At 38.7% G+C, this 18,266-nt stretch overlaps 7 non-coding genes across 7 annotated transcripts; all 7 read left to right on the plus strand.

Moving 5' to 3' along the window:
* Positions 1-4,622: 4,622 nt before the first annotated feature.
* On the plus strand, positions 4,623-4,715 carry LOC133420965 (small nucleolar RNA SNORD14). Its single transcript, XR_009770658.1, has one exon. It is a non-coding gene; the product is annotated as a small nucleolar RNA SNORD14 (small nucleolar RNA).
* Positions 4,716-7,839: 3,124 nt separating this feature from the next.
* Positions 7,840-7,932, plus strand: LOC133420966 (small nucleolar RNA SNORD14). The gene has a single exon (XR_009770659.1). It is a non-coding gene; the product is annotated as a small nucleolar RNA SNORD14 (small nucleolar RNA).
* Positions 7,933-8,107: 175 nt separating this feature from the next.
* LOC133420962 (small nucleolar RNA SNORD14) lies at positions 8,108-8,200 on the plus strand. The gene has a single exon (XR_009770655.1). It is a non-coding gene; the product is annotated as a small nucleolar RNA SNORD14 (small nucleolar RNA).
* Positions 8,201-8,354: 154 nt separating this feature from the next.
* Positions 8,355-8,447, plus strand: LOC133420963 (small nucleolar RNA SNORD14). The gene has a single exon (XR_009770656.1). It is a non-coding gene; the product is annotated as a small nucleolar RNA SNORD14 (small nucleolar RNA).
* A 2,671-nt stretch (positions 8,448-11,118) lies between these two features.
* LOC133420961 (small nucleolar RNA SNORD14) lies at positions 11,119-11,211 on the plus strand. The gene has a single exon (XR_009770653.1). It is a non-coding gene; the product is annotated as a small nucleolar RNA SNORD14 (small nucleolar RNA).
* Positions 11,212-12,077: 866 nt separating this feature from the next.
* Positions 12,078-12,170, plus strand: LOC133420967 (small nucleolar RNA SNORD14). Its single transcript, XR_009770660.1, has one exon. It is a non-coding gene; the product is annotated as a small nucleolar RNA SNORD14 (small nucleolar RNA).
* Positions 12,171-13,336: 1,166 nt separating this feature from the next.
* On the plus strand, positions 13,337-13,429 carry LOC133420964 (small nucleolar RNA SNORD14). Its single transcript, XR_009770657.1, has one exon. It is a non-coding gene; the product is annotated as a small nucleolar RNA SNORD14 (small nucleolar RNA).
* Positions 13,430-18,266: the final 4,837 nt, after the last annotated feature.

The raw sequence follows: 18,266 nt of genomic DNA on the forward strand, positions 1-18,266 counted from the left end.
ATCTTAAAAAAAAAAAAAAAAGAAATTACATTATTTACCATTATAGTAATCAGATTACACCGTATATCACCATCACTGAAATGGACCTGATGCTTAATCAATCACAACAATATATTTATTCAAACAAGGCCGTTATAAACACAAAACTGTAATTAAATACAGACACATGCAGATGCACCAAAACATTAAATCAGATGCAAAATACAAATAGTTTACAAAACTGTACATTAACAAGAAGAAGAACTGCTGATCACCAGATTCTGTCTGTTTACTGGATGCTCATGACCTTTAAGCGCCTGCGCGACGTGTACAATGGTATTTACTCATTCATTACATTTATACGTGCTATTCAGTAGCACATATTTAGCTGCATGTGTATTACTTGCGTTTACATTCCTGTGTACAAGTGTACAACGGGGCAAAAAGCTCTTTATCTTTATCCCTGGGGGCATACATGATTCAGTGATGGAAAGCCCTGCATGGGCTCAGGAACGCTTCCAGAAACGTCCGTCTGAGAACACGGTTAAAATATATATAAAAGCATCGCTTCAGAGTGTCAGGCTCCTGCCAGAGGAGTCGGACTTGAACCACGCCAACCTTCTGTCAATCAGTTAGCTATTGTAGCTTGATGATGCTGGATGACTCTACTTTACATTATTTCTGATCAGATCTATCCAAACATTAAAAAGATCTTTGATACCATAGATCATACTATACTTCTTAAAAAACTGAACAAATACTTTATCAGAGGCGTGGCACATTAATAGAGAGAAGTTTGTGCAGATAAATAAGGTCAAATTTGAATCAGATTATATTAAGTGCGGCGTACCTCAGGGGTCGGTCCTTGGGCCAAAACTGTTTTGTATATAAATGATTTTGTTCAATAATCCAAACTGCTCAACAGACGACACTACTTTATTTTATTCCTGGGAAGATATAACACAGGTGTTGAATGTGGTTAAAAAAGAATGTAAAAGAATAAATCATAATTTGATGTAAATAAATTATCGTTGAATCTTGAAAAAACAAACTTCATGGTATTTAGTAACAGAAGGAGAGACACTGATACTTCAATTAATATAGATGATATATAGATTGACATTAATAGAGTAAGGGAAACTAGTTTTTGGGTGTCATGACTTATGCAGGATAAGAATTTGAATTTGGAAATCACATATACTTTACACAAAGATAAAAATATCAAAAACAGTTGCTGCGTTACGCAAAGTGAAGGATTCATTGGACAACAAAGCATTGTACATTTTATATAAGACCATGATTGTTCCAAATCTGACCTACTGTGTTGAGGTATGGGGGAAATGCCTGTAAAACATGTATTCAGTCTATTTTCACTGATTCATGTATTCATGTAAACATGTATTCAGTCTATTTGCAAAAAAAAGCCATAAGAATAATCAGTAGAAAATGATATAGAAATGCAACAAATCCATTATTCCTTCAGTTAAAATGGTTGAAATTTCATGAATTAGTAGATAATAGTATTTTATTCTGCAAGTTATGTTCAAAGCTCATAAAAAAAACTTTACCAATCAACATTCAGAAAAGATCTGAAAAAAGAGAAAGCAAGTATAACTTAAAAGGAACAGAGATTAAAAAAAAAAACAAGATTCAGGACTAAATTGATGGAACTGATTGAATTGATGGAGGAATCCAAATCAAACAACTAAAGCCAGTATGTTAAGGAAATATTATCTGCCCCAGTACAGTCTTAAGTTTAATGACGCCCCTGCTTGCAACAAGCTCTCAAACAGAGCTACATATTTCGTATTTTACATATTTTATGATTTTGTCTTCATACACCACAGTGAATTTAAAGTTGAACAGTCGCGATGTGAGGACTTTTTAAAATATATATTTTTTATCCTCAATCATTTTTGCTTTATTCAAAGCAGCTTTGAGTGGATTTTTATTTTGTTGTAGTTTACACGTTTCCAGGGGCGAAAATCCCATTTCATAGTTGGGGGGGACAATAAACAGTAACATTTTAGAGAATAAATCCAGTGGGGGACAAGGAATAAAAGTTTTAGCCTTCCTTTAATACAGCATTTTGACATTTTCATCTCTATCTCGCAAACAGGCAGAAGACCTTTCTTAGAGCAATACAAAACAATGGTATTAGGTGGAAGGTGCAATAATACACACATCTGACATAATACACTGATACAAAAACCCACAATCTTAACAAGAATATTTGTCTTATTTCTAGTTAAAATGTTTCATTTTTAGTTAAAAAAAATCTCATTACACTTAAAACAAGACTCATCACTGGAAAAAACAACAATTTTCACCTGTTTCAAGTAGATTTTCACTTAAAATAAGTAGAAAAATCTGCCAATAGAACAAGATTTTTTTGCTTGTAATGAGAAGATAAATCTTGTTCCACTGGCAGATTTTTCTACTTATTTCAAGTGAAAATTTACTTGAAACAGGTGAAAAAAGTTATTTTTCCAGTGATGACTCTTGTTTTAAGTGTAATGAGATTTTTTTGACTAAAAATGAGTGATTTAAACTAGAAATAAGACAAATATTCCTAGTAAGATTTTGAGTTTTTGCAGTAGGCGTCACGAGTGCACTGCAAAAACTCACAATCTTAACAAGAATATTCATCTTATTTCTAGTTAAAATGTCTCATTTTTAGTTAAAAAAAATCTCATTACACTTAAAACAAGACTCATCACTGGAAAAAACAACAATTTTCACCTGTTTCAAGTAGATTTTCACTTAAAATAAGTAGAAAAATCTGCCAGTGGAACAAGATTTTTTTGCTTGTAATGAGAAGATAAATCTTGTTCCACTGGCAGATTTTTCTACTTATTTCAAGTAAAAATTTACTTGAAGTGTAATGAGATTTTACTGTTTATTATTATTTTCGGTTTCGGCCACAAATTTTCATTTTGGTGCATCACTACTAAATACTACTGCATTGTTCCAAAATTATTAATTCTGTCTCAAATTATTCTAGGGGGGGACAGCTTTACTAATGGGGGGGACTTGTCCCCCCTGTCCCCCCTGGGATTTTCGCCCCTGCACGTTTCTAAAACTGATGTTTTGTGACAATCAAACCCCTAAATCGTGTCGTCGTTAAACCTCCAGTCCGGCAGGAGGCGCCAAACCGCCTTAAACCAGTTCAGCAGCTATAAAAGGCGGAACACTGCGCAGGCGCGGTCATTTCCAGCCAAGCCACCGAGGGGACAGACGTGGCTCTGCAATGATGGTAAATATGACTAAAATATCCCCTTTACACAACAAATAACTGACTGTATTTAATTGTTGTCGTGTTTTAAGTCATTATTGGGTGAAATATTTATTAGATGTGGGTTGTATTTGCCGGATGGCGGTTGATTGACTCCATGTTGAAACCTGTTGAGAGACACGTGACGTAGTTTCATGAAAATAAAACAGAATAAATCTGATTAACTTTGATTTAATCAACACTTTTGTTTAATCAACACTGTTTTTCGTGTATTTAAACCAGTTATTTGTGTTTATACGTTTGTAATTAAACGGATATCCAGCAGTTGCGACACATGCTGGATAGTAACTGGATTATAAATTATCTTCTCATTCCTACTTTTCTTTTTTTAAATAAATACTTTTAGATTAATTTATTTAACAAAAACCTGATTATTATCTTTGAAAACTCAGTTTTGACCAGTTATTTATGTGGAAATGCTCTGAACTAACTAATCCACCATGTTTTATTTTGGTAAATAAGTTCCAAACGCTGTTTCCGTCATATATTTTCTAAACTTTATTGAACACAAAGGATGTACAGATCAAGCCAGGGTGAAAAAGGTAAATTAGGAAATAATTACAGCAACAATGGTGAAGGTAACAGACTCACACAAGAAACGTTATGGAAGAGTACAGTTTCATGGCAACCCTATTCAATATTATTCTTTTTCATAGATTTAAAGTAGTTGGTCAAAAAAAAAAGTAAAGGAGGGAAAGTTTCCACTCCACTTACAAGTGTGAATATGATATTTACCCAAAATAATCCCCAAGTTGATAATGTTTGAATATTTAGAATCCAAGTTATCCGTACAGGACTGTCTCAGAAAATTAGAATATTGTGATAAAGTCCTTTTTTATTTTCTGTGATTTAAAAATGTCATACATTCTGGATTCATTACAAATCAACTGAAATATTGCAAGCCTTTTATTATTTTAATATTGCTGATCATGGCATCTCAAAAAAATTAGAATATTCTGGGAATCTTAAGCTGTAAGCCATAATGTATGATCCAGAATGTATGACATTTTTTTTAAATTGCATTACAGAAAATAAAGAACTTTATCACAATATTCTAATTTTCTGAGACAGTCCTGTATAATAGATAACATCATTATAAGTAGGAAACAGGAATTTCATAATTTTTTTGTTTCTATCCTAATAACATGATCAGCACAGAGATCCAACTTTCACTCAATCTCAAATATTGAACTTAAAGATCTGCAGATGGGAGATTTTGTCCAGATGTCTGACATTCCGCGTTTTAACCGCCTGATTCTCCTTTCAGGGTCTGGAGGCGCAGTCGTCTCGAGACGACGCCGTCAGCTCCAGGTGAGAGTCCCTTTCGATGCGTAAGACTCTTCTCCCGGCGCCGTGATGACGACTTTTCCTGCCATTCGTAGTTTCCACCGGAGGTCTCACGACCAAAGACGGTCCAATCCTTCCTTGGATGTCTGAGCGCTGGTTCTGCCGGCGCTGAGGCCCCGTTGGGCTTCGTTCACCTTTCTGACGCGAGTGTTGATGTTCACGCAGGTTCTGGCGCCGGACGACTTGAGGGGGCCGAGTCTGGAGCTGATGGGGGTCGCTGGCCCCGTGGAACCAAGTGAGTTTATGTACTTGAGTTAAAAAACATTCCTAAACCTGCAGTTTAGTGTCTGCCACCAGGATGCATGCTGGGAAAATTTAGGCCAACAAAGTAACAGATAAATGTAAATGTACTTTATTTATACAGCCCTTTACAGCCACCTCTAGGTGAGCCAAAGTGCTTTACAGAATAAAACACACAGAAATACAATCATAAGACAGAGCAAAAAGTAGAATAGAATTAAAAGTGTTACTGCACTACTGGGGTTTTAAAAGCCATACTAAATAACTAAATAACGGTTTTAAGCCATGATTTATAAAGGCACAGGTCAGAGATGGTGGGTGAAAAGGCTCGGTCCCCCCCGCGCTTGACCTTTGACCTGGGCTCCTCCAACAACAGTTGGTTTGAGGATCTCAACGCCCTGCCAGTAGGGATGGGCGATTTGGACTAAAAAATGTATCACGATAATTTCTGGCATTTATTCCAATAACGATAAAAATGACGATAAAAAAAAAATACCAATTCAACTCCACCTTTTTACTATAAATCTATCTCGCTCTCAGATCCGCCATGTTTGTTACACAAAAACATCACCAATGGGAATTTATCTTTCTATCTTTCTTTCTTTCTTTCTTTCAGGCTTAGTTCTTTCTTTCTTTCTTTCTTTCTTAGGCTCATTTCTTTCTTTCTTTTTCAGGCTCATTTCTTTCTTTCTTTTTCAGGCTCATTTCTTTCTTTCTTTTCAGGCTCATTTCTTTCTTTCTTTCTTTTTCAGGCTCATTTCTTTCTTTCTTTTTCAGGCTCATTTCTTTCTTTCTTTTCAGGCTCCTTTCTTTCTTTCTTTCTTTCTTTTTCAGGCTCATTTCTTTCTTTCTTTTTCAGGCTCCTTCCTTCCTTCACGTAGTGCGTGGATTTAACACAGAACCATAAATCAGCTTTACACAAAAACATCAACGGGAATTTATCGTTTTTACCGCAAGATACAAATTCTTATCGTGGGGAATTTTTTTGACGGTTTATCGTGAACGGTAAAATATCGCCCATTCCTACCTGCCAGGCTCACGCACCGTTATAAACTCCGATAAATAGGGCGGGGCAAGGCCGATGAGGGCTTTAAAAACAAACATTGAAGTTTAATATCAACTCTAAAATGGACAGGAAACCAATGGAGTGAATAGAGGACCGGAGTCATGTGCTCATGTCTTTTAGAGCAGTGGTTCCCAACCTTTTTTCCTTGTTCCCCCCTCTACTTGTGTCTAAGCCCACCCAGGCCCCCCCGACCCGTACGTACTGGCACCAAAAGAGTAAAGTGATTCGTTACAAATCTTTAATTGAAAAAAATAACATTAATTATGTTTTTTTGATACATTTCTCTTTGGTTTACCCTGTACTTTGTTTTTCTCACCTTTTTTATTTTGTGTCACCAATGTATAAAATACACACAAATAATAATTTCAAGAACATAAAATAATTTCTGAAAAATGTCTTAATATAAGAGCAAAAATTAAAAAAAAAAAATTTCCTTTTAACAACCTGTCGGAGTAGTAATATGATTAAATATTGAATAATTATATAATACTTTTTTAAGTTTGTATCCTGCTAAATAATGTAGAAATATATTTTGGCCATTTAAAAAAAAAAAAAGTTTCGCACCCCCCGGGGGGGCCGGACCCCAGGTTGTGAGACACTGTTTTTAGTGTTAAGAGACGGCAGGCGACTAATAGACGACTTGGAGACGCCAACTTGTAGTTCATTACAATAGTAAACTGGAACTGATTGGAGCGTGAACAGCTTTCAACAGGTCGTGACGATTTAAAAAAAGATTTTACTTTGGTTAGGAGGCGTAACTGATAAAAAAAAACTTCCTAATGACATCAACTTTTGTCAAATAAAAAAAAAAAACCTATCAATAGGGCTGGGCGATATATCAAGATTTTAATATCGATATATTTTCAAACGCGATATGGTACCAGACAATATCGTTTATCGATTAAAAAATATTTTTTTTTTATGATTTTGATATAGCTTATTTTGTGACAAATTGACTTGAATGTTTTATTTGATATTTGCAAAACTGTCAACCTCAGTGGAAAAGTCTGCCTGTTACTGTCTACATTGTATTAATTGCAGTGTATTTTAATTTAATTGTTATGCAGGAAAGGGATATTTTATTCAAGAAGCATTTTTATTCTATATATGCAGGCAGTTTATTTTTATTTCATTAGTTTTATACATTTTGATATTGTGCAGATCTCTGTTAATAAAGGAACCTGTGTGACATTTGACACGAGGCTTTGTATTAAAACTGACTTTTTTTAAGGGTTTGCCTCAGAAAAACATGAAGCTAACAGAGATGCTATGCTATAATGCTTTGGGGGAAACTCCAATTATGGTACAGAAAAAATATCGAGTATCGCCATTCAGCTAGAAAATATCGAGATATGACTTTTGGTCCATATCGCCCAGCCCTACCTATCAATCACAGCCAGATTTCTGACATAAGGACTGAGAGACGACACAAGTTGTCAGTTCCCCAAACACAATGGACTTTCTCGTCCTGGTTTAAGTGCAGGATGTTCTGGTCCGACCACTGCTTGATGTAACGCATGCAAGCAGGAACTTTGTGCATCTATCTCTGGGTTTAAATGGCAGATAGATTTGCAGATCATCCTCATAACAGTGAAAATATAGATTGTGTCTGGCTATAACTGACCCAAGTGGTCCGTCTCCCTCTTGTGGTTGCGTACGGTAGCTTTGTGTGAACACATCCCGTTAGACTTTAGTAAGTCAGATGCTCCGAGATCCTTGAATCATTCAATTTGGGCTTTTATTTTGAAATCTTCCATCTGTGGCGTTTAAATTCAGCCAAGCGTCTTTGGCGAGCAGAGGGGCGGCGGCTTCTCTTTCCGACCGGAGACCGTAGTTCAGAGACGTCACTCGCCAGACGGAGTGGGAGGGGCTTAAACCTTGGTAGAAGAAATGGCGCCAGCTGTGTTGATGTTCGCCGTGATGACGACTTTTCCTGCCATTCGTAGTTTCCACCGGAGGTCTCACGACCCGTGACGGTCCAATCCTTCCTTGGATGTCTGAGCGAACATCGGCAGGTTATTTTAAACGTGCACCGGACTCTCTGGTATCAGGACTGACTCGTTTTTCTCTCCCTCCAGACTGGCCGTCTCTGCGTTGTAGCTCCGCCCCCTGGTGATGTCATCGCCGCCGGAGACCAGAGCAGGTACGGAGTCTCCACGTCTTCAGTTTGTTTGTCCGGGTCGCTGTGATGACGACTTTTCCTGCCATTCGTAGTTTCCACCGGAGGTCTCACGACCCGTGACGGTCCAATCCTTCCTTGGATGTCTGAGCGAACCCGTCGTTTCCGTGGCAACTGCTTCCTCTCCTCCGGTTTCAGACTAACGTGTTGCGTTTTTTTTTCCCGTTTCAGGTAACTGATGAAGTCCGACTGCAGTGGCCTTTGTTTCCAGGTGGGTGTCTGATCATTAGAAAGGTAGAGCTGACGGGTCGCTGTGATGACGACTTTTCCTGCCATTCGTAGTTTCCACCGGAGGTCTCACGACCCGTGACGGTCCAATCCTTCCTTGGATGTCTGAGCGACCAATCGGAACCTTTTTTTTTTTTCTCCGCTTCTACTTCCTGTTGCTAAAACTGAACCGTGTCTTTCAGGACGGCGATGCCTGGGAGAACCGGACCTGCAGACGAGTCTCCTCCGTTAGACGTGAGTTTGCAGCAGCAGGACGGACACGGGTCCTTAGAGTCTTCAGTTTCCCTAAAATTAGACCTGTGTTGAAAAAATCGATTCGAAATTCTAAATCGATACTCATATTAATTCCTAAAAATCAATTCATGTCTAAAGATCAAATTTTTTTTCTTTTGTATTTTTTTTTTTTCATCGTTACATTACAACTTTTGGTTATTTTTTTGTTTATCCCCAAAAAAGGAATGTTTTGTTGGACACGAGAATAACTGGTGCCATGTTTTTGCCTTTAAATATGTTTAAAGGTATGAAAACATTAAAGTGTTAGGTTATAATTGCATAAATTGTCTATATTTCATTACTTTATATACTGTCTTGGGGTTACATTTGCAAAAAATGCTCAAAAATTAAGAAAACCAAAATAGACAAATGGAATGTGGGAAAAAATAAAACCGATTTCATCCGTCTGTTTCCTCCCTGGATCTGTTTGATAATTCTGCCAGACATGATGTTTCTGAAAGCAGTTCTATCAGCATTCTGGGAGCTGATTGGTCCTTACTGCATCAACAGCTCAAAAAACAGTTTTAATAACACTAACCCAAATCAATATCGGAAACGAATCGGATCAAATCTTGATAATGGATTCTGAATCGATTCTTGAAATTTGAATCGACCCCCAGCCCTACCTAAAATACGGCCTTTAAATGTCAATGCAAGAGTCTTAATTTTGGAGGGAATTTATCCGGTCATCTTTAAAACGTTTTTACAGTTTGAAAAGTAAAAGTTTATTTGTTTCCAGTTGTTACTTTGCATTCACACCGAAAGCATCATCGGCGCCCAGCTGCCGGTCATTGTCTATGAAAGAATCAATCTGCTTTATTGACAAAGTTTGAATACATAAAACAGGAAATTTGAGTTGTTATAAGGCGCCAATTTTCCAAAAGAGGATTACACTGGGATGGAGGTTTTGAAAAGGGCATCTTCACACTGTGTATAAATAGTGTCAAGGTGCAAAAAAACACCTCAGCAAAGCTGGCTGGCAACTTTATGCGCAAATAAGCAACATCCAAATTGATCTATTTCATCCAGCAAACTGACATTTTTGCTGATCTGACTGCTGTTTTTACATGAACTAAATGTTTCTACCTGAACTTTGCTCATGTGAAACACAAAATCATTAAAAACCGTGCTCATTAGTCACAAAAGTTTAAACATTGAGACTGAATCCCGTACAACCCAGTGTGTCAGTGTTGCACAATAAACTCATATTTGATACAATTTACTTAATTTAATTGTAGTCTTTGTTTGGAGCCTGAACTTTTTGGGGCTATTTAGTGGCTTTGTGAAGCTTGATTTACTTATGACGTGAAATTTATTACGCATTTAGTTTTAACATGGAGAAAGTATGATCTGTACTGGTTTTTCATTGGGTTTTACATCACGTTTGGGCTGGAACTTGTCAGATCTGGCAACCTCGGCACTGGATTCCTGAGCTTACGGTTCAACTGTTCACATTGTTACATTGGGTTCAAAATGTGGAACTGTCTTTTTGATCTTAAATTTAACTTGGTCAACCCTGTAGACGCCCTGAGCAGACAGTTTCCATGGTAACAGCATCAGCCGGACGTGTTTGGTGTCTTACTCCCCCGGCTGGGTTCATTTACAAATTTAAACTGGCCCAAATGACAAACTTGTCGCCCCGGTAACACGCCACTCGTCTGTAGTCCTATGTTGAAAAAATCGGTTTTCCAATTCTAAATTGATCCTCATATTAATTCCTAAAAATCGATCCGTATGTCTGAAGATTGGGGTTTTTTTTTTTTTTTTTTTTCCTTCACCCGGTGAACTTTAATCCCAGTAGTTGCATCATTTAATTCACACATGCTCTTTTGAGCTGTTGCAATTTTTCTTTTTTTTGCACTTTAAATGGATATTGAGAGGCATATTTGAGTTGTTTATTTCATACAATTAACTTGGTGTTTTTATTTATTTTTTTTGTTTTTGCCTTAAATATGTTGAATGAAAACATTAAAGTTTTCAGTAATAATTGCATAAATTGTCTATTTCATTGGCTTATATACTTTCTTGGGGATACATTTGCATAAAAAGCTAATTCTCCAAAAATTAAAAACCGAAAAACAATTTCATCCGTCTATTTGCTGTCCTGGATCTGTTTGGTAATTCTGCTCCATGATGTTTCTGTTTCAGTTCTATCAGCATTCTGGGAGCTGATTGGTCCTTACAGCATCATTAGGTGCCAATACTTGCTGCTGAATCTCAATTTAATACTAGTATTAATATTTTGCAGAACTACAGTCATATCATTCATGCAACAGCTGAAAAAACTGTTTTAATAACACAAACTCAAATCAATATCGGAATTGGATCAAATCTTGATGATCGATTCTGAATCTTAAATTTGATTTGACATTTGAATCAATTCCCAGCCCTGCTCGTCTGAAATGGAGCTTGTTTCTTGTTTCAGGTTCCAGTTGTCCCTGCTGGGAGTTCCTGTTACCACGGAGACTTCAGGTTGGTGTAGAAACTAGTTACTGTTTAGAGACGAGGTGTTCGCTGTGATGACGACTTTTCCTGCCATTCGTAGTTTCCACCGGAGGTCTCACGACCCGTGACGGCCCAATCCTTCCTTGGATGTCTGAGCGAACAATCAGAACACTTTCTTCTCCGTTTCTTCTACTTCCTGTAGCTAAAACTGAACCGTGTCTTTCAGGACGGCGACGGCTGGGAGGACCGGACCTGCAGACGAGTCTCCTCCGTTAGACGTGAGTTTGCAGCAGCAGGACGGACACGGGTCCTTAGAGTCTTCAGTTTCCCTAAAATACGGCCTTTAAATGTCAATGCAGGGGTCTTAATTTTGGAGGGAATTTATCTGGTCATCTTTAGAGTTTTTACACTTTGAAAAGGAAAAGTTTATTTAATCGTTATGAGGAGAAATATATCCGTTTTCCAGTTGTTACTGTGCATTCACACTGAACGAAAGCGTCATAGGTGCCCAGCTCACTGCGAAAACTCAAAATCTTTCCAGGGATATTTGTCTTATTTCTAGTTAAAATGTCATTTTTAGGCAAAAAATCTCATTACACTTAAAACAAGAGTCATTACCAGGAAAAATAACTTAATATTTGACAATTCACCTGTTTCAAGTAAATTTTCACCTGAAATATGTAGAAAATCTGCCAGTGGGACAAGATTTATCTTATTACAAGCAAAAAAATATTTTTTTTTCTAATCGATTTTTCCACTTTGAGTGAAAATCTACTTGAAACAGATGAAAATTGTTTTTTTTCCAGTGAAGAGTCTTGTTTTAAGTGTAATGAGATGTTTTTTGGCTAAAAATGAGACATTTTAACTAGACATAAGACAAATATTCTTAAGATTTTGAGTTTTTTGCAGAGGCGTCCAGAGCATCAATGGCCACGGTTGCATGATTTTAAATTCAGAATGAATTCTTCTGAATTAAACTCTTTTCCTTCACGTTTATCCAGTGGGGGGTGTTAGAGACGAGGTGTTCGCCGTGATGACGACTTTTCCTGCCATTCGTAGTTTCCACCGGAGGTCTCACGACCCGTGACGGTCCAATCCTTCCTTGGATGTCTGAGCGAACCTTCCGTCTCCGTGGTAACGGCTTCCTCTCCTCCGGTTTCAGACTAACGTCAGAGACGTTCAATAAACTCTACAGCCCACTACGGTTCGGTTTCTTGTATCTGTGTCACGTGACTGCCACGCCCCTTTAGGAGACAGGAAGTAGGTCCTGAGTCTATTGAGTCCTATGGGAAAAGTGAACGTGAGCACAGATTATTACCAATTCCTTCGCCCCATAGTAACCTAAGAAAATATGGGTAACATTTTTCAAAAGCCACAAACCTTCTGAACATTCTGACACCAAAATGGACATTTTCAGACCGACAGATTGGGAGAAAATGAACTTTGTTTGAGACCTGTCTCTGTCTGAGCAACACACTCTCGCCAGATTTGGCTCTCATCGTTTTCCCATCGGATAAAATGAAGTTTAAAACTAAAATAAAACTTGCTTCTTTGCTTAATAATACTGTTATTTTTATTATTTAAGTCTTTTTGGAAGAAAGTTGTACTGTATCTAGTGTTGTATGTTCCAAAACGATGTGGGGAGAGGGGCGGCCACGCCCACTTAGGAGACCGGAAGTGAGGTCAGAGGGGCGGCCACGCCCACTTAGGAGAAGGAAGTGAGGTCAGAGGGGCGGCCACGCCCACTTAGGAGACCGGAAGTGAGGTCAGAGGGGCGACCACGCCCACTTAGGAGACCGGAAGTGAGGTCAGAGGGGCGACCACGCCCACTTAGGAGACCGGAAGTGAGGTCAGAGGGGCGGCCACGCCCACTTAGGAGACCGGAAGTGAGGTCAGCGGGGCGGCCACGCCCACTTAGGAGAAGGAAGTGAGGTCAGAGGGGCGGCCACGCCCACTTAGGAGACCGGAAGTGAGGTCAGAGGGGCGACCACGCCCACTTAGGAGACCGGAAGTGAGGTCAGAGGGGCGACCACGCCCACTTAGGAGACCGGAAGTGAGGTCAGAGGGGCGGCCACGCCCACTTAGGAGACAGGAAGTGTATACCGTTTCAAACCAATGCCAGTAACGGCAATGCGCTATCTTGTGTATAGAAGATCTTTGCTAACGTGTTGCGTTGTTGTTGGTTTCAGGTGCGGGATGTCCACCGCGGCGGGGCAGAGGTCCAGCGGTGACGCCGGCTGTTTCCAGGTGGGTGTCTGGTGTTGAGGAACGTAGAGCTGACGGGTCGCTGTGATGACGACTTTTCCTGCCATTCGTAGTTTCCACCGGAGGTCTCACGACCCGTGACGGTCCAATCCTTCCTTGGATGTCTGAGCGACCTCAGCTCTGCTCGTCCATCGTCTTCTCGCTGCGTCTCTGTGACCTCAGCTTTTCTTCTCCTGCAGGTGGAGGGCGAGGAGCATCTGTCCATCCCACTGAAATGTCAAATAAACTCCACGTGAACAAAGTTCTTTGTCCTCGTTTCTCTTGTTTTGGGGGTTTAGGGGCATGGTTAGTCTGACATGGGTGGAGTTAGGGCTGTTCGATTAATCGATTTTAAATCGTAATCGCGATTATGTAATTGGAACGATGTTAAAACGTGAAAATCGTAAAATCGATTTTTCACTTTTTTTTTTACCTTGTCTGCACACATATTAATGATTGAAATACCTGCAACAAGTGCCCCATGGGAGAGGCTCTTTAGTGTAGGAGGGGGCGTTGTAACATGCCACCGGGCATCCCTCAAGCCAGATGCGGTAGACCGGCTCGTGTTCCTTGCAAATGTGAACAGCAAATGTAATGACTGACATTACACACCTCTACCTCCTTCATGGGTTGCATTATTATTTAGCATGCAAAGACCCAGTTTAGTTTAATTAGAAAATGTCTTGTTTTATTTAACTGGAAATATAACTTACTGTATGTTTGCAAGTGCTGATTTGCTGATATTTTTTTTTTTCAGAGATAAAACTATTATTTTATTTTTTTAAACTTTTTTTCGACTTATTTTACAGAGTTTTGCACTTTATTCATTCATTTTTGGTTTAATAAGAGCAAAGTTTGCACTTAAAGCCCAATGGGGCAAATGTTCAATAAAAAAACAGCATATTTGAAATAATTTCTTTGGCTTTTGTCAATTCACAAAATAATCGTAATCGGATTTTGAGAGGAAAAAAATCGATTTTATTTTTGGGTAAAATCGAACAGCCCTAGGTGGAGTTAGTGGTGGGGTGCTAAATGTTAAAAATAAAGTACTTTCAGGTTTAGACTGGCGCCAGAACTTTACAGATGCACCAACAGTAAATGTAGGATTTATTTGTTACTTTTGGAGGCTTTTCCACATGTTTGGTTGAGGCTCCAGTTGGATCTGGCAACGCAGCAACCTCGTGGGACAAAAGATTGTCCCAGAATGCACTTCACATTAAGAGCTAGGAAAAGCTGGTTGTCATTTTTGTGGAAAGGTAAGGAAATGTAAGTTTCTCTCAACAATCTCAAAACCATCCAAAGTAACTGTTAAAGTCTCCCCAGGAGGCCGTGGGTCAGTCTAAATCTTATAGGAGGTTAAAGGCTGAATTACAGTTCTGCGTCACACGCAGAGCACACGGCGCACCCGTGGTGCCGTCACGAACCGTTCAGACTTCTCCGTCTCTCCATTTGGTCGTGGTGCAGTACCCCCCGCGGCCACTAGTTAGCGATCTTTTTCTGAATGGTTTATCCGACTTTTTCCGGTCACAGTAAATCAAAGAAATAAGGACAACTATTGTGCAAAAAACAAAAACAAAAAAAATCACACATAAACGAAGAAAAGAGCCCCGGAAGTTCACTACTGCTTCAAACCGGAAACAGGAAATGCTTCGCTTTCAAACGAACCAATCACAGCCCTCTCGGTCTGCGTGTGGTCGGCGTCTCCTCGACGCGTAGTTACAATTTTCGGGAGGTGCACGTCACTGACGGCGCATGTGACGGCGTGTCCTCTGCGTGTACAAAAACCACACGCCGTAGACACGGCGTCGTTTTGACGCAGAAGTATAATTCAGCCTTAAGAGTCCCTTTTTGTGTCAGGGATGTAGTTTTAAGTTGAGTTCATATGGAAGCGTATCGGGGCCATGCAGGAGAAAAAATATTAGAGGGGAAGATTTATTTTTATTATGAAAAATGTGGAAATACAATTTTGAGAAGTCAAAATTTGCCTTTTTTTTCCCCTCAACATTTCAACTTTATTCATGAAATTTTGACTCTCAAAGTGCATAATGAAGAAAAAAATCTTCCCCTACAATAGGCTACTTTTATTTTTCTCCTGTCTGGTCCTGATACTCTTCAGTGAGTTCATATTTGATACATTTTTTTTTTTTCCTCAAACTCATGAAAACCAAAACGACGACAGCGCTGCCGTCTCATCCACTGGTACAGTTTTATCTATAAAGCAGTCCATGGTCTACTCCCACATTATTTATGCAACTACATTTCCAGAACCCACAGCAATTACTGCTTACGTTCCAATGATATCTGCTAAATGTGCTAAAGGTGCATTTAGAACCGGGTATACCCTGTTTTCAGTTCTCTGCACCTGCTGCCTGAACTCCCTACAGAAGACACTGAGGTGGATTTTGTTCTGCTCTGACAAATGCGCTGCTCTTCCAACTGCTTAGACTCAAATTCATCACCCTGGTCTTCCAAGTATCTCCCGAGTCCAAACTGGCCAGATATGAACCACCATGTAAATATTATTCCTGGGTGTGACGAGCTTCGCTGTCTTGCCACGTTACTTTTTTTGTGACCCTGTAAGAGTCCCTTTTTGTGTCAGGGATGTAGTTTTAAGTTGAGTTCATATGGAAGCGTATCGGGGCCATGCAGGAGAAAAAATATTAGAGGGGAAGATTTATTTTTATTATGAAAAAAGTGAAAATGTGGAAATACAATTTTGAGAAGTCAAAATTTGCCTTTTTTCCCCTCAACATTTCAACTTTATTCATGAAATTTTGACTCTCAAAGTGCATAATGAAGAGAAAAATCTTCCCCTACAATACTTTTATTTTTCTCCTGTCTGGTCCTGATACTCTTCAGTGAGTTCATATTAAGTTATTTTTTTCCTCCGAAACTCATGAAAACCATCCAAAACGATGACAGCGCTGCCGTCTCATCCACTGGTGCAGTTTTATCTATAAAGCAGTCCATGGTCTACTCCCACATTATTTATGCAACTACATTTCCAGAACCCACAGCAATTACTGCTTACGTTCCAATGATTTATATCTGCTAAATGTGCTAAAGGTGCATTTGGAACCGGGTAAACCCTGTTTTCAGTTCTCTGCACCTGCTGCCTGAACTCCCTACAGAAGACACTAAATCTGAAGAATCTCATCACTGTTGGACATTTTAAAAGCCGTATGAAGGATCTTGCAGCAGCTACTTTTAACACTTGTTTTAATGTAAATTCTCCTTTATCTTGAGTTTTTTTTTTTTTTTTTTTTTTTTTTTTTTTTTTTTTTATTGAGTGAGTTTGTGGTGTCTGTTTTTAATTGTTGCACTTTTAATGTTTCTCTGGCTGCTGTCTTGGCCAGGCTTCCCTTGAAGAAGTGGTCATTGTATCTCAATGGGATCGACCTGGTTAAATAAAAACAAAAGTAACAGGTCTGGCCAGGACGCCATGGTCCTTTCTAAATCCTATCAAGTGTTTGGGTGGATTTGAATCTGTAGCTCGAGGAGGTCCGAGTGCAGAAACACTAAAATGCCTGCCCTTGTTCTATCTCCCGAGTCTGAACTTGCCAGGTATGAACCATGTAAATAAACCAAAACTAGTCATACTACTTGTCAAGTTTTGGGTTTAAAAATCCCGCCGTCCCACCAGCCCAACTGAGGTCCAGTATCTTACATTTTAAGACAGATTTATATAAATTAATCTAAAATAACTGCCTGTCAACCACTTAAAAACTACAGTTATGGCCGACCTTTGACACTGAAATGCTGTGGACGTTCCTGTGTATGTAATTCTTATAATGGAGCCTAAATGAACACAAGGGGGGATTAAAGCACATTTATTTTAAATATTTTCAGTTTATATACACATTGATTGCAGTGGCGGCTGGTGATTAAACTTTTTTTTTTGGGGGGGGAAGGGGGCGCACTGGCGAGTGGGGATTACAACACAACTATAAACTACTTGAACATAATTTTTTTTATTACATATCACTACATATACTACATCTACATGCAGCATATTTTACATAAAAAAAATTTGTAAAAATTTTCAAGTAACAAAATAACATTTGAACCATTTTTCAGATTTTTTCAGTTATATAGGGATATTGACATTTGATATTGTCTGAAAAATTGTTCAAATATGTTTTATTTGAAAAAATTTAAATTTGTTTTGTTGATGAGAATATGTTTCTTTATTTTTGTGAGGGGGGATATATATTGTTTTTCGGCACTACCTTGTTCTCTATAGCTGATATAACATGAATTACTCCTATGTGGGATCAATAAAGTTCTTATTTTTGCCATCTGAGAAAATTAAATATATTATATTTGGTGCCTAACTGTTCCTCAAGTACATTAGTGCGTGTGTGAATGAATAAATGAGACGTAAAACGTACATTTCTTTGTAGAAAGGCGCTTTATCTTGCCACATCCAAGCTTTGAGTAGCCAATTAGAGACCAGCATGAAGTCACATGGAAGAAAAGTTGAAGAACATACACACTCATTTGGCCATTGAAACCTATGTATTGCAGTCTGCACAAAAAACAACTCTGAATAAACCCAGTATGGGATGGGAAGGCTTGAAAAATTAAAAGTCAGACACATTTTACGAGTGCACAGATGTGATAATTACTTTTTATTATGTAATTTATCTGTACTGTCTATATATATATATTTTTTCCCCTGTAATTTTAATGGGGGGCGGCGCTCTAGCGCCCCCTATTGACAAGCCGCCGCTGATCTGGTGAAACATTTACATTTTCTTTTGTCATTTTCACTCGTGGCTCTCTGGTGCTGCTGACTGAAATCAGTCCTTCCCCCTTGAGACACTAAAATCTCAGTTACTCATCTTTCAGAACGACTCAAGCGACTCAGCAATATATAAATAAGGTTTTTATTGAATGTTTTGGCGACTTTGAGTCTGATATCTAGTCGACTCCAGGAAGTGTTTCTCCGGAAAGTGTTAGACCGGTCT

This window comes from Cololabis saira, chromosome 20, assembly GCF_033807715.1.
Source record: "Cololabis saira isolate AMF1-May2022 chromosome 20, fColSai1.1, whole genome shotgun sequence".
NCBI lineage: Eukaryota > Metazoa > Chordata > Actinopteri > Beloniformes > Belonidae > Cololabis > Cololabis saira.